This window comes from Mustela putorius, unplaced genomic scaffold (genome assembly GCF_011764305.1).
Source record: "Mustela putorius furo isolate JIRA1106 unplaced genomic scaffold, ASM1176430v1.1 tig00001063_pilon_pilon_pilon, whole genome shotgun sequence".
Classification (NCBI taxonomy): domain Eukaryota; kingdom Metazoa; phylum Chordata; class Mammalia; order Carnivora; family Mustelidae; genus Mustela; species Mustela putorius.
The window spans coordinates 4201441-4216683 of record NW_025421556.1 but is presented as its reverse complement, the minus strand read 5'-3'; the positions used below and the strand labels follow the sequence as shown (position 1 = coordinate 4216683).

Below are 15243 nucleotides of genomic sequence, written 5' to 3'. Positions count from 1 at the left end.
TAAATGAAAAATAATAATAATAAGAGAAAGTCACAGAGGAAAGGGAAAAATGAGAAAACACCTGACTCAAGAACTATAAAGTTAACTATGTGGAAAATCCCTAAGAATCTACAAGAAAGCTACCAGAATTACTGAGTTTAATAAAATCACAGGATAAAAATTCAGCACACAAAAATCAATCACATATACTAGCAATGAATAATTGGAAACTTAAAAACAATACCATTTCTAGTTGCAAAAAATTAAATACCAATGTTATAAATCTAGAAAAAAAGAGCTCTTATTAAAAATCCTTAAAATTCCCTTCTGCCCGTGGATGCCGCCGAGTAAGCATCGTTAAAGTCTCCCCTCCCATCGCCGTCATGTCTAAGTCAGAGTCTCCCAAAGAGCCTGAACAGCTGCGGAAGCTCTTCATCGGAGGTCTGAGCTTTGAAACAACCGATGAGAGTCTGAGGAACCATTTTGAGCAATGGGGAACACTTACGGACTGTGTGGTAATGAGAGATCTGAACACCAAGCGCTCTAGAGGCTTTGGGTTTGTCACATATGCCACTGTGGAGGAGGTGGATGCAGCCATGAATGCCACACAAGGTGGATGGAAGAGTTGTGGAACCAAAGAGGGCTGTCTCAAGAGAAGATTCTCAAAGACCTGGTGCCCACTTAACTGTGAAAAAGATTTTTATTGGTGGCATTAAAGAAGACACTGAAGAACGTCATCTAAGAGATTATTTCGAACAGTAGGGGAAAATCGAAGTGATTGAGATCATGACTGACCGAGGCAGTGGCAAAAAGAGGGGTTTTGCTTTTATAACATTTGATGACCATGATTCTGTAGGCAAGATTGTCATTCAAAAATACCATACTGTGAATGGCCACAACTGTGAAGTAAGGAAAGCGCTCTCTAAGCAAGAGATGGCTAGTGCCTCATCCAGCCAAAGAGGTCGAAGTGGTTCTGGAAACTTTGGTGGTGGTTGTGGAGGTGGTTTTGGTGGGAATGACAACGTTGGTCATGGAGGAAACTTCAGTGGTCCAGGTGGCTTTGGTGGCAGTCGAGGTGGTGGTGGATATGGTGGCAGTGGGGATGGCTATAACGGATTCGGTAATGATGGAAGCAACTTTGGAGGTGGCGGAAGCTATAATGATTTTGGCAATTACAACCATCAGTCCTCAAATTTTGGACCCATGAAAGGAGACAATTTTGGAGGCAGAAGCTCTGGCCCTTATGGTGGTGGAGGCCAATACTTCGCCAAACCACGAAACCAAGGTGGCTATGTTGGTTCCAGCAGCAGCAGCAGCTACGGCAGTGGCAGAAGGTTTTAATTACTGGTAGGAAACAAAGCTTAGCAGGAGAGGAGAGCCAGAGAAGTGACAGGGAAGCTACCGGTTACAACAGATTTGTGAACTCAGCCAAGCACAGTGGTGGCAGGGCCTAGCTGCTACAGAGAAGACATGTTTTAGACAATACTCATGTGTATGGGCAAAAAAACTCGAGGACTGTATTTGTGACTAATTGTATAACAGGTTATTTTAGTTTCTGTTCTGTGGAAAGTGTAAAGCATTCCAACAAAGAGTTTTAATGTAGATTTTTTTTTTTTGCACCCATGCTGTTGATTGCTAAATGTAATAGTCTGATCATGACGCTGAATAAATGTGTCTTTAAAAAAAAAATCCTTAAAATTCTAAAGAAGAATTAAATGATGACCTAAATAAAGAGATATATCATAATCATGGATTAGAAGATTCAATATAATAAAGATGTCAGTTCTTCCCAAACTCATCTATATATTCCTGGGGGAAAAAACCTCAAATCTTAGAACACCACATTTTTTAGAATAATATTTTATAGAACAAACTGGTTCTAAAAATTTATATGAAACAATAAAGAAGCTAGAATAGCTAAACAATTCTGGAAAAAGAAAAAAATATGTTGAAGGAAGTGAATCTGACACTTTACCAAAGATAGAGTGCTACTGGTGAGGGAATAGCAAACAAACCAATGGAACAGAAGAGAAAGTCCAGAAATATTCCTACACAGTTGTGGCAATCTGATTTTTGACAAAGATATGCAAAATTTAATGGATAAATTAGGATCTTTTCAACAAATCGTACTGGAGCAATTACACACCAGTATGCAGGAAAAAAATGTGACCTTTGACCTAAGCTTATTTATACAAAAACTAATTCCAAGTAGATCACAGATATAAATGTAAACATAAAATTATAAAACTTATAGAAGAAAAAAAAGGAAACATACCCATGACCTAGAGTTTGGTGAAGTGCCCATAGACATTATGCTAAAATCATGAGCCATAAAGAATTAGGCTTCATTAATATTAAAAATTTTACTCTGTGATAGTCTGTTAAGAGAATGAAAAATCAAAACACAGACTGAAAGGAAGCATGAAATCACACTTAAGACACAGGATTTATATCTAAAATATATGATGAATTCTCCTTCCTTATGCTGGGGTAGAAGGTATAAAGGAGAAAGAGTAACACTTTCTCTGCTCCCTCTTTATGGAAGAAAACCTCAGGAAGTGTTTGCTACTTGCAGTCACTAGTTTTTCATTCTCTTAACTACTGAGCTTAATCATTAAGCCTGTGGTCAACCAGGGCTGAGATTTTCCCTCTCAGGGCAGGAGAGTAAGCCTTCAGGGCAGAGCCCTGCTCCCATCTTCATTAGACCACTCTCCCAAGGCCAGCCACTGCTCTTTTATGTTTTATCCAGGGACAACTTGTGCACAGCTTAGATTTGAGTCCAGTATATTCTGGAATTGGTCAGAAAAGAGGATTAATTAAATCAATTCCACTGTGTACTCAAGGCTGGAAATAAAAGTCTCTTCTCTATGTTGGTTCTCAAGTTACTTCTAGCCACATTATCCAAAACAGCAAATCCTAAATCCTGCAATGATATGAAATGCCAACATGAAGACACTTGAATAATAAACTGCCAACATAGAGATGGACCAAGATTCAATATAAACCGCTTCCTATTATCACATTCCCAGAGAGAAAACATCAGAGATTAAATTTACTTGCAAGTTTAAGTCCAAAAACATTCAAGTTCAAAAACACTGAACTTCAAAATCAAATTTTCTTGCTCTTGAGAGTTAAAAGCCCCAAAGAGCCTCCTTCCAGATTTTCATTCTGTTCAGTCTCAGTCAGAGGCATTCTTAATGCCTAGCCCAGACAGCATGCTGATTTACATATTCTAGGCAAGATTATGTGCTCAAAAGAGCACTTCATTTTCCAGACTAGACAGAGACTTGGGGTTATCTGAATAAAAAAAAAAAAAAAAGGTGAAGAAGAATGTTGGTCACCTATGAACATAAATTAAGAAAAATCTTGCATCAAAAGTTAATAATATCACTGTGCATTCACCATTACCTAGGGGAGAAGAGGGAATCTATCTGTGCACACTGCCTCCTCTTCAAAAGAGTGGCACATTTGAAATATACTTGCCTTAACAAAGGCGGGAAATTCACAATGGTACCCCAAGATCTTGGTGAAACACAAGCACCATTACTGGAGCACAGAGTGGAAAATGTCAATTCACAGATACTCTCCATGGAGTGTCGGGGTCCCAGAAACATGGAGCTTCGTGTGTTGTAGGCTGTGTAGGTAGGTTGCTTTGACAGAGAGGGAATCGGGTCAACGGGAGACAGAATAATGTTTATAGGTACAGAAGCATGTAGGCTGAGAAAACCCTTATTTAAATAAACCCGAAATTTCTACCCCCACCCTTTTTTAAATCACATCCTTTTCAGCTGTACAACCTTTCCTCAACTTCTCTCCAAACTGAAGCCCCTACAGGACAAGTTGGTTTGCTCTTCATACTGGCTTTGTTTGCCTGAGTCTTGTTTTCAATCTGGTATTGGTAAGACAGGAAAGAGGCCTGTCGTGAAAGTAATTAGGGACGAGGCCTGCACAGTTCAGTCCTAGCAACTGTGTACCTGTGTGCCTTCGACCAAATTTCATCCTGAGTCAAAAAAGCACACATTCTACAATTTTCTTGTAGAATCTCACCTTCTTGACCTGTTGTGCTCTTTTACATGTGGTCCTAAAACTACGCATGTCCTTTTGGCTTTGTTAACTTATTATATCCAATATCCCCTAAAGAAATTATATGTATGTATATATCAAAACTAATATTACCAAGCAAAAAGAAGTAAAAGAGTTTAAAGAAGCCAGTCTTTAGTTGAGAGAATCCAAACTTTTTAGTTAAAATAACACTGATTTTCAATGATACATAACATGTATATATATGATTTATATAATTGTGTTCTATGTATGTGTATGTTTTAGGATTTTTCTTCTAATTAAATATATCAGTGATTTTTTTTATAAAATGGTAGTCATTTCTGTGTCAATATGTAATAGGTTAAAGAAATCTATAAAATCAGGTGGTAAACATTTTGAACTGTTTTTATTAGTCCTATAATAACAATGTGATATCCTAATGTAATTTTTGTTAAAATTCCTGTAATCCAAATAATAAAATATATCTTGGTTTTGTGTATCTCCTTACAAATATCTCTTAGGTATATAAGATCTTGTAAACCTTAGAGCAACTCTATGAGCTAGTGTATTATTGTTTCCATTTTATATATATTTTTAAAGATTTTATTTATTTATTTGACAGAAGGAGATCACAAGCAGGCAGAGAGAGGGGGGGAAGCAGGCTCCCTACTGAGCAGAGAGACCCTGGGATCATGACCCCAGCCAAAGGCAGAGGCTTTAACCCACTTAGCCACCCTGGTGCCCCTTGTTTCCATTTTATAAATGAGTAAGCTGAGATTTAGGGCTAGATTTTCTGTACTCCAGATATGTATTTATTTTATTTGTTTGTTCATTTATTTATTTATTTAAAGAGATTTTATTTATTTACTTGAGAGAAAAAGAAAGAACACACCTGGGGGCAGGCAGAAGGGGCAGAGAAAGAAGTAGATGCCCCACTGAGCAGGAAGCCTGACTCTGTGCTCCATCCCAGGACCCTGGGATCATGACTTGAGCCAAAGACAGACACTTTCATTGACTGAGCCACCAATGTGCCCCCTCCAGATATTTAATAAATAATCGATCTTGGGTTTAAAAATAAGTCTGATGACTCTTAACTCTTTGCTTTTCCTGCAACATTCACTAAGACTGGGAGAATTTTAGGGAATCATCATTATTAGCACAATATTCAGCTAATGCCTTAATAATACCATGTAATAAATTACCCTTAAGTTGAGTGTCTCACCTTCAATGTTATTGATATTTTGTGCCAGAGAATTCTTCGTTGTATGGTCTATTCTCCTCATGGTGAGAAGTGTCACGGCATCTAGAAGCCCTGAAGTAGACAGAGTAATAGCTATCCAAACATGCCCACATTCTAATTCTAGAACCTATAAATATGATACCTTTGATGCAAAGGCCTTTGCAGCTATGACAAAGGTGATGGAATATTACTCTCAGGATCATATTTCATAATGTAAGATTTATCTTAACACACTGGAGAAAGAGATCCTCCTCTTGGCCTTGAAAAGTAAATAGTCATATTTTGAACTGCCTATAGAGTGAGCCGCATGATACAGAATGGCATGCAACCTCTAAGACCTCAGATATCCTCCAGATTACAGCCAGTAATAAGCCAAATGAGACTAGAAGTAGATTCTTCCCTAGCCGAACCTGCAGACAAAAACACAGACTGACTACACTTTGCACACTGTTGAGACAGCAGAGAACCAAGATAAGCAATGCCCACAATCTTGACCCACAGAAACCGTGGGATAATAAATGAGTGTTGTTTTAAGCCAATAAGTTTCAGGTAATTTGTTATGCGACACTGAAAACTAATGCACCATGACAGTGAATAAGACATGCCTTAAGGCAATGAATGGTAGTTCTGGCAGGGAAAGCAAATCAGTACCCAGAGTTAGTGTCTACCCTAATAAGAACAATGTGTCTCTTCCATGATGGAAGTGGTCCCATGTAAGCAGCTAACTAATTCCCCTGGAGCACTGTGCTATCACAGGAACTTGAGGGTTGGTCTGCTGTCAAAAGGTTGGGCACTCAGCAGTGGCTGTACCCCAGTCAGCCTTGGTGAGTAGAAATCCCGTTTTGCTCAGCCGAAAGCCAACCTCTAACCCTAACACAATAGGCACTTTGTGACCCTACTGGACAAGAACAGACAGGGTTGGGGAAAGAAAGAGGTCTCACTGATATCCTTAGGACATTTCATGTGACTTCTTAAACAAAAGCAGTCATTTTTATCTCTGCTGCTTTTTCTCTTGAATCGAGTGAGGACTTGGCTTTTTTATTTATGGTCTTTGATGAGGTTTCAGTCTTAGGTCAGGTGGGGCTCTATTCATCCAAAGGTTTGACTGGGTCTGGAGGATCCACTTCAAAGGTAGATCACTCACATGGCTGGCGAGTTTGAGTCCTGGCTCTGACCTTGGCATCCCTATTACTTGAGCACAGCTGCTTAAATTCTATGAGCTCCAGTCTACTTGGTTGGTGATCACAAGTCAGAGCACGTGACAAAGATGATACTCAATGGAAGGACACTACTCCTATCATACAGGAGAGGAATGGGAGCTCATGTTGGCAGTGTGACCAGGAGTCTGTGCTTGAGGAACAAGCCCCCCAAATTATTAGAATGTGACTCAAACATAAGAACCCTGATGGTCCCAGAGAGCTAACTCCTTTATCGTCCTTCTACCGTCTTCTACCACAATGCAGTGTAATTAATTGTCCAGCAGCAAGGACTCAGCGCAAAGCCATTTAGCCCATGCTTTCTGATGAGTCGATCCCTTTCCATCCCCTAAGGTGAACCAGAGATTTCCACATAGCTTTTTGCTGTTCCTTCCTTACTGCTAGTTAAGTCCTTGTCAGTCGTACCCACTCCATGTGTAACCTGCTGTTACCTCTTGTGCTTCCCACCTGTCTCTTTGCTCACGATGCTCCTTCCTTGTCAGAAAATCTACACTTGTTTCAGGGTCCGTACTAAATTTCACTACCATCTTTAGAATTAATCCTGACAGAGTTTTCTTTCCTTGGAAGTCTCTTAGAATATATTGTGCCTACATCAGTCTAAACCTTATCTTCCATTACCCTAGAAGCCCCCTGACACAGGGGTGACAATGTCTTTAACATTCTTCATGGGGCCTAGTACAGCATGCTTTTTCTAATATACATTTGAAAATTCATTTTGAGTATTAGACTACCAATTAATTCTTGAAATTACTTCAAGAATTAATTCACATCTTTGCAGTAAACTGACATTCATCTTCAGTGTGAAAATCACAACAATGCTAAACATTTGTATTCCTGTGAAAAGTAAACACTGAATAGGAAAGACCCTTTTTTATTTCTTCTCTTTGAAACAGTTTTTTTTCTCCATTTTACATGAGCACCAAGAACACACAGTTTCCTGACACTATTTAATGCCTATGGCATTCTAATAAATTCACAATAGTCCAGAAGGGACTTTAAAGGGTAAAGTAAGGCACCCTTTTTCTGAAATAAAACTGCAATTAACTCTGCCTAGAAAAGGGAATTTTATATAAATATATAATATATATAAGAATATTTTATGTATATATATATATATATATATATATATAATACATACACATACACACACACTCTTAAGAATGTGCTTTAGAGAACTGGATTAGAAAGGGAAGTCAGAGTAGTCAGTCTTTCAACCCTGATTAACTCCTTTCTGTTTCCACAGTTCCTGTCTTTGCACTGATCCTCCCTGGGCTGCCTTCTGGCATTCCCAAGGAGAATATGCTCAAGGAGAACATATATATATATATATATATATATATATATATATATATATATATATATATATTCTGGTTGCTATTTTCTGTCCCAATTTAGAGCGAATGGAATTCTCTTTGTATTCTTTAAAACAGTTCCCAGGCCCATGTCTCCTGAATCAGCATCAACTACTATACAGCAGCAATTTTTCATTCGGGGTAAAGTCACTTCATAGAACAGCCATCAAGGTAAAGCCAAATATTAAAATGTGAGGACCCTAGGGCTTTAAGAGGTCTTCTAATTTATTCCTCTGACTTCAGGTATAAACACACAATCCATCACAAGGGAGACTCTCCCAGGTTTCAAGATTTTAGGGGGAAAAAAAAATTCCAATCCCCTGTGTCCACTGATTTCCAACTTCATACAACTCGCTGTGCTGTTTCCTGGTGTGACTGATGGTGGTGGCCTGGTTTAGTTGGGCTTAATGAAGTTCGATTTGTTTTGTTCTTTGACAATCTCTTATTAGAATTAGAATTATAAGCTAATTGCAGATAGGATAGCCTAATTATCTTTCAGCATTTATTTCCTAACTCAGTTTCTTGATGCTCAGAAATCACACTTGTCCACTCTTCATTTGGCCAGTGCCTTTGGATCTGTCTCTAGATTGTCCTCAACCATCTCTGGGCACTACCAATGGAATAACAGAGATGACTCTAGTAACTCCATACATAAGCATGGCTGAGTTTGCCACTGAACTTTCCTCCTTGCCAGTAATTCCAACTTCACCCTTCTATTCCATGTGCCCAGCCTCCTAATGTTGGCACCATGGACACTGAAGAAGTCTAGTCAAGTTGCAAACTAGATTCAGATGTTATGGTCACAACTAACTGCTCCCTCTTCTGTGTTCCCCATGCGCTTTATACTTATGTTTATTAGAAGACATGTTTGTGTGTGTGTGTGTTTTATTTGACAGATTGAGATCACAAGTAGGCAGAGAAGCAGGCAGAGAGAGGAAGAAGCAGGCTCCCTGCTGAGCAGAGAGCCCGATGTGGGGCTTGATCCCAGAACCCTGGGATCATGACCTGAGCCGAAGGCAGAGGCCCACTGAACCACCCAGGTGCCCCAGATGACATATGTTTTTAGATACATATCTGTTTCTTATACATATTAAAAAATACAAACAGTCAAGGACAGGAACCACGAGATTGCCTGTCTAGAATAAGTGTTCAATAAATGTGAAAAAGCAAAAGATGCAAGGAAGAAAGGAAATTAGTTTAGAACTGGAGGAGTTCACAAGAAAAGTTTAAGTCTGACCATATTTTATGAAGAAAGAAAGTTAGACAATAAGAAATTAAGTGAACCAAAGCCATGTGCCCATTAGTGAGAGGCTGTTTTGGGCATTAATGAATTCAGAAGCACCCCGTATCCATTCCCATGCAGTTGGTAAGAGCACTCCAACCTTAGATCCTTAGTCATCCTTTTTAAACTCTTAGGGAAAAAGGAGTTTCCCTGTCTGGCAGCCTTGAGCCTGGGAAGATTCAGGACAGGGGCTACTGGCACCCACTGTACACCATTTGGAGACTGAGAATAAAGTTGACACAGAGAAAACTAAAAACTTGAAAGTTAAAGAGAGACTGGGTCCATGGATGCTTTTTACACCTGAGTCACGACAATCCTGTAGAAGGATTATATTTCCTTTTTTCACTTAACTGGGACCTGTGCTTTCTGACTTGGTCATAAATGAAATCATGCAGTACTAGAACTAATAACGTCGGGTCATCTAACTCTCAACCTGTGTTCTTCTCACTACCTAGGTACTGCCTGCCCCCTTCCCAATATTGTTTCCTTTTTCCATTATCAATCAAAGAACAAATCAAAGGATGAAGCTTCTCTGGCAATTCTACTCTGAATGGGAAGCTTGTAGCTTTTATTTTTTTTTTAAGATTTTATTTATTTATTTGACAGAGAGAGATATCACAAGTAGGCAGAGAGGCAGGCAGAGAGAGAGAGAGGAGGAAGCAGGCTTATCCACAGAGCAGAGAGCCCGAAGCGGGGCTCGATCCCAGGACCCTGGGATCATGACCTGAGCTGAAGGCAGAGGCTTTAACCCACTGAGCCACCCAGGTGCCCCAGCTTACAGCTTTTAAAGGAGACCTCGGTTATGTTCGCATGGGCCTGCATCTGATGGGTAGAAGGAGTACCTCACCATCCCAATGCAGCTCGATCCCTGTTTATCCATCCCCAAAACATGCTTGCTAGTTAAAAAATAAAAGCACAAAGCTCCAATATTCCCAGAGCCTTCAGTCTCATTCCAAATGTGTTCCAATTTCTGTTTATTCAGAGTTGAAAACCAGAGCCCTAGGGAGCCCTGAGTTCTGGTACATACATATGTATGACCTTATGAATGCAGAGGCAGAAATTCTGTGCATCCAGAAAGCTCTGCGTCAGAGGTGGTTCCTAGACTATTGTTGGAATTGATTTCCTCAGGCTGTTAAGATGACTTTTGTGACCTTACTATTATAGCAGAAAGGGCCTTATTTGCTCAGTAACTGATCTAGTAGCTTTGCGTAAACATACTCTCTTCCCTGGCTAGGTTGGTACCAGCTAAACTAAACCAGAGGGAAATCCCACCTCCAGAAATCAGCACAGCACTCTGATCTATAGTTAATATTTCAAAAAATAAAATACAATAGTCTGCTGAAGTTTTCTGCCAGGCCTGGGAGAAACCTGCAGCCACAGCGGAGGAGAGATATAAGAATCAATTTACATTATGTCAGCTTATGATTTAAAAATAGTTTACACTTTAAGATAGAAGAATATTCATTCCAATACTGGGTTGGCAAATGAATCACAAGAGCCTAAATCCCCATCAGTAGAAAGCTGGTTAAGTGAATTATGATACACACCTCAGTGGGCTTCTATAGAGCTATTAAAATGAAGAAGGCTGGGCTCTGTGACCTGATCTGAAATAATCTCTGAGGCATCTTTTAAAATGAAAAAAGCAAGGGGGCAGGAGATTGCACGCACAATCTAAGTAGTCATGTTAAATGAAGGGAGAGGGAGCTCTATTAATATGCACACACACACTCTCACACACACACACACACACACACACACACACACACTTTGATATGCTGAGAACATTCCAGAAAGGATCCGCAAGCAAAGAGTATCAGACATGACTTCAGGGAAGGGAACTGGAGAATACCTTTACAATATATTTCCTTTTGTGCTATTTGAATATGTGTTACCATGTCTTCACATAGCCTATTATAATAAAAATAAAGAACAATATTCCAAGGTCTGACTTTGATTTAGAGTTTAACAATAAAAACATTAAGATTTTATATTCCTTTCTTCCTTTAAGGCAAAAGCAGGCCTTTCCCATCTTTGTAACTTGCCTTTGAACAAATAGGCTCTAGTATTTTTAGACTTTCTCCCTGGAGTCCAAAGCTCACTGTATTAAAGCAGCCCGGGAAATATAGAGGAGTTGGAGCCCAGGTTCTGTGTCCTAAATGTTTTTTGGTCATGGATAAAGTAGCTTTTCCCCTATAGTGCTGGTTAGAGGAGTAGGACATGCACTGGGGTAATTTCTTCTTTCTTGCTAGATTAAAGGAAGGGTTTAATTTTTTTTTTTTTTTTAATTCTCTCTCTCTCTCTCTCAGAGAAGGTTCTGTTATTCTTTTCCTCAAAGTGAACACACATCTGAAAACAGCTCTAGTGCATTTCTGCTGGAAGGAGCAAGAAGCTATTAACAGCAGCACTTGAGGCTGCTGTGAAAGTCCATTACCCCAGAAATAGATTAAGGCAAGTTTGCAAAAATGTGTTCCCCCAGCATTATCACTCTTACCTGAAAGAATGTGGCTCCTGTTTAGCAGGAGACAGATGTTCTTATCTCATTTCACTGAAGAACTAAAGTGAGACCCAAAAAAAAGACAAAGTCTGCCCCCTGAGCCTTTGCTCTGCTTCTTTCCTTTGGAATCGCATATTTTAGACGGGGTCATTTTTTTCTCTGCATACCTCCACCCCAGCCACCTCCTCGGAGGTCCTTCATAGCAGCTGCCTGGGACTGTGGCTCTGAAATATCTAGCTTGAGTTTACACCCAGACAGCCCAGACTCGGGGGAACTGGATCCTCGAACAATGAAGGGAAGGACCAAGCCTAAGCCTTTGTCACTTGTGAGGCAATTTGCATAAACTCAACCCACAGCTGTTCCTTAGGCACAGAACTGTACTCGTGTCAGCTCCAGACAGACTCTAACTAGTGACAAAACCATATAAGTAGAAACATAGTCCTGTGGCTCCTCTACTTTTTCTCCTCCTCCTCCTGACATCCTGCCCTTTGCAGCACTCCAAAGGGCAAAGGATAAAGTTCAACTGGGCCCTGGTTCGTGTTTCAAAGAGGACTCTGACAGGGCCTGGGAGAAACCTGCAGCCACAGCAGAGGAGAGATGTAAGAATCAATTTACATTATGTCAGCTTATGATTTAAAAATAGTTTACACTTTAAGATAGAAGAATATTCATTCCAACGCTGGGTTGGCAAATGAATCACCAGAGCCTAAATCCCCATCAGTAGAAAGCTCAAGTCGAACCTTGCCTCATTCCCAAAAGATGTACAGTTCTCAGGAAGTTCATGTCCAACACGAATCTAGCGTCCCAGATTTCTTCCATTTAGTATATAGGCAAGAAAATCACGAGTCAAGACCAGAAGGCTTATTTGTCAAGCTTGAGAAGAAGGCTATGTATGGAAGAAGACCACCCCCCTGTAAGCTCTACCCTGTCAGGACTACACTTCAGACATCAGAGGTAAGAAGGGATAGCCCGTCATATACAATGAATAACAAAATTTGAGATCAAGAAAGTAGTAAGATTTCCCCATCTCCAGATCAGTGATTCCTAAATCTGGCTTCATCCCCATTTCACAAGCCTGAGACTTTCCTGTAGAAATTCTGACAAGGTGATACTCCTCAGGATCCTGCTGTCCCTACAGGCTTCTGCCATCTGGCCTCAGCTGAACACGCACAGTAGCTCTGGCCGAGGACCCTCAGCCACTGGGACCGCCTGATGCTCTCTCCCTGGTGACCAAGACTGATCAGACACACCCAGACATTTGCTACCTTCTGCCCTGGATGGCACTTTCTTGAGTGTAGTGTACTGTCTCATCATAGCCCTGCAGGGTAGGCAAGCAAGGATATTTATCTCCATTTTACAGGTGAGAAAACGGAAGATCCAAGAGACTTGCTGAAGTTCAGAGCATACTGAGTCAGAAACAGATCCGGAATTCCCAAAAAAGCCTCTATAAATAGTTTCCCTCTAGCATGGCAGCTTCCTGTAGGTTTACGGTCCAAGATGAGCTGTCTAGATGCTGGCAACCATTTTGCTTCCTAGGACCAAAGGGAAAAGCATGAAATCCTGGCCAGAGCTAAAGAGGACAACCCTTTAATTGTATAGATAAGGAAACTGAAGCACAGTGACTTGCCCAAAATTGCACAACCAGGTGGTGGCAAGAAAAATAAACAACCGTGGGATTACAGTTAATGCAGACCAAAAGCAGAGCAAGATGGAGGGGAACTGTGTATCTCCTGCTCGGTGTTTCAACAAAGTCGAAGTGATTACTACACAGAGAGCTGCTGTGTATTTGGAAAACTGCCCACTCCATTGAGAAATGGACCATGGCAAGGAGTAGCCATACAAATCACTGAGGTCACCTTGATGGTCTTTATGAGTGTGCCAGCCAGTCTCTGACTACTTGTGTGTGTGTGTGTGTGTTTTGTGTATGCTTTTGTGTGTTGTTTAGTTGCCAAGGGGATGCTCAAGCAAGCAGGAGCCTGTATACATTCAGCAAAGGTAAAAAAAAAAAAAAAAAAAAAATCCCTGGAAAGTGTTAGCATAATTACCCAGCCAGTCTGTTTCTTACCTGGAGGTAAATGCAGTCTCTACAATTCCTGTCAGTTGTGACGATCATTCATGATGCAGAAGTGTGCAGGGAAAAGGTCCCCCCTCTCTCATTCCATCTAATTTCTCTAACCCTCTAGCGTAGCTAGAGATGAACCCAACTCCTATAAAACAGAAACAAACTTCAAATCCATGTCAGAGCCTGCCAGAGAGAATGATTTACAAACTGCCAGCAGAACATTGGTGTAAACAAGATAATGCACATTAATTCTCTGCGAGTCAATTAGCATTCAGTTATTCTGAACAGGGTCTGACCTTGATGCTTGAGGATCTGAACAGAATGCAACCTGTAGCTTAAAGGAAAATGCCACCTTTTCTTCTCAGATTGGCAGGTCTCAAGGATTCAAAGTCTCAAGAAGCACTCTTCCTCATAAAGACGCACAAAGGGACAAACCCTGTCTCAACAGAACTCTTGCATTTCACAACTGATGTCTTTTTGCCTTTGAGGCCACAAACACTTTGATGACTCTCACCTTTGATCTAAATTTCTAAAGGATCTAAGTGTTATGCTGCATTCCAGAGGCATCTTTCACTTCAAGTCATCTGAAGGTTTAAAAGGTCTTAAAATAAGAACTGCACACATTTCTTTGGATATTTCTTAAATTGTTAATTCAAAGAAGAGGATTTGTTTGTATTTGTTATGCTTATTAGCATTATCTGTGCTTTGGGGGGGGGGTTCCTTGGATCTGGGGAAATGATCAACCAGAGTCCCTCACAATATTTTCCTATTCCAGATACTCTAAAAAGATGTGTGACCCACTTGAGTCCACTGGAGCAGAGTTTCCCAAAGTTGAACGTGCACATGAATCTCCGTGGGCCTTTTAAAAGGAGATCACCCCAAAGATACAGATGTAGTGAAAAGAAGGAAAACATGCACCCCAATGTTCATGGCAGCAATGTCCACAACAGCCAAACTGAGGAAGGAGCCCAGATGCCCTTCAACAGATGAATGGATAAAGAAGATGTGGTCCATGGGCGCCTGGGTGGCTCAGTTGGTTGGACGACTGCCTTCGGCTCAGGTCATGATCCCGGAGTCCCGGGATCGAGTCCCGCATCGGGCTCCCAGCTCCATGGGGTGTCTGCTTCTCCCTCTGACCTTCTCCTCGCTCATGTTCTCTCTCACTGTCTCTCTCTCAAGTAAATAAATAAAATCTTTAAAAAAAAAAAAAAAAAAAAAAAAAAAGAAGATGTGGTCCATATATACAGTGGAATATTACTCAGATCAGAAAGGATGAATACCCAACATTTGCATCACCATGGATGGAACTGGAGGAGATTATGCTAAGTGAAATCAGTCAAACAGAGAAAGTCAATTATCATATGGTTTTACTCATATGTGGAACATAAGTAATAGCACAGAAGAGCAGAGGGGAAAGAAGGTAAATCTGAAGGGGGGAAATCAGAGAGGGAGACAAACCATGAGAAACTCTGGGCTCTGGGAAACAGACTGAGGGTTTCAGGGGGGAGTAGAAAGGGGGATGGGGTAGCCGGGTGATGGGTATGAAGGAGGGCACCTGTTGTGAGGAGCACTGGGG

General features: G+C 40.6%; 1 long non-coding RNA gene across 2 annotated transcripts in view; it reads right to left on the bottom strand.

Annotated features, from left to right (window-relative positions):
- LOC101685541 overlaps positions 1 to 13808 on the bottom strand; it is a 43448-nt gene extending 29640 nt beyond the window's left edge. The window contains exon 1 of one of the 2 annotated variants that reach the window (XR_006608699.1): positions 13671 to 13808. This is a non-coding gene — a long non-coding RNA (uncharacterized LOC101685541). Of the gene's footprint in view, positions 1 to 5242; positions 5351 to 13670 lie in introns of those variants that run through there. The other variant, XR_200098.3, reaches the window with a different exon arrangement.
- Positions 13809 to 15243: the final 1435 nt, after the last annotated feature.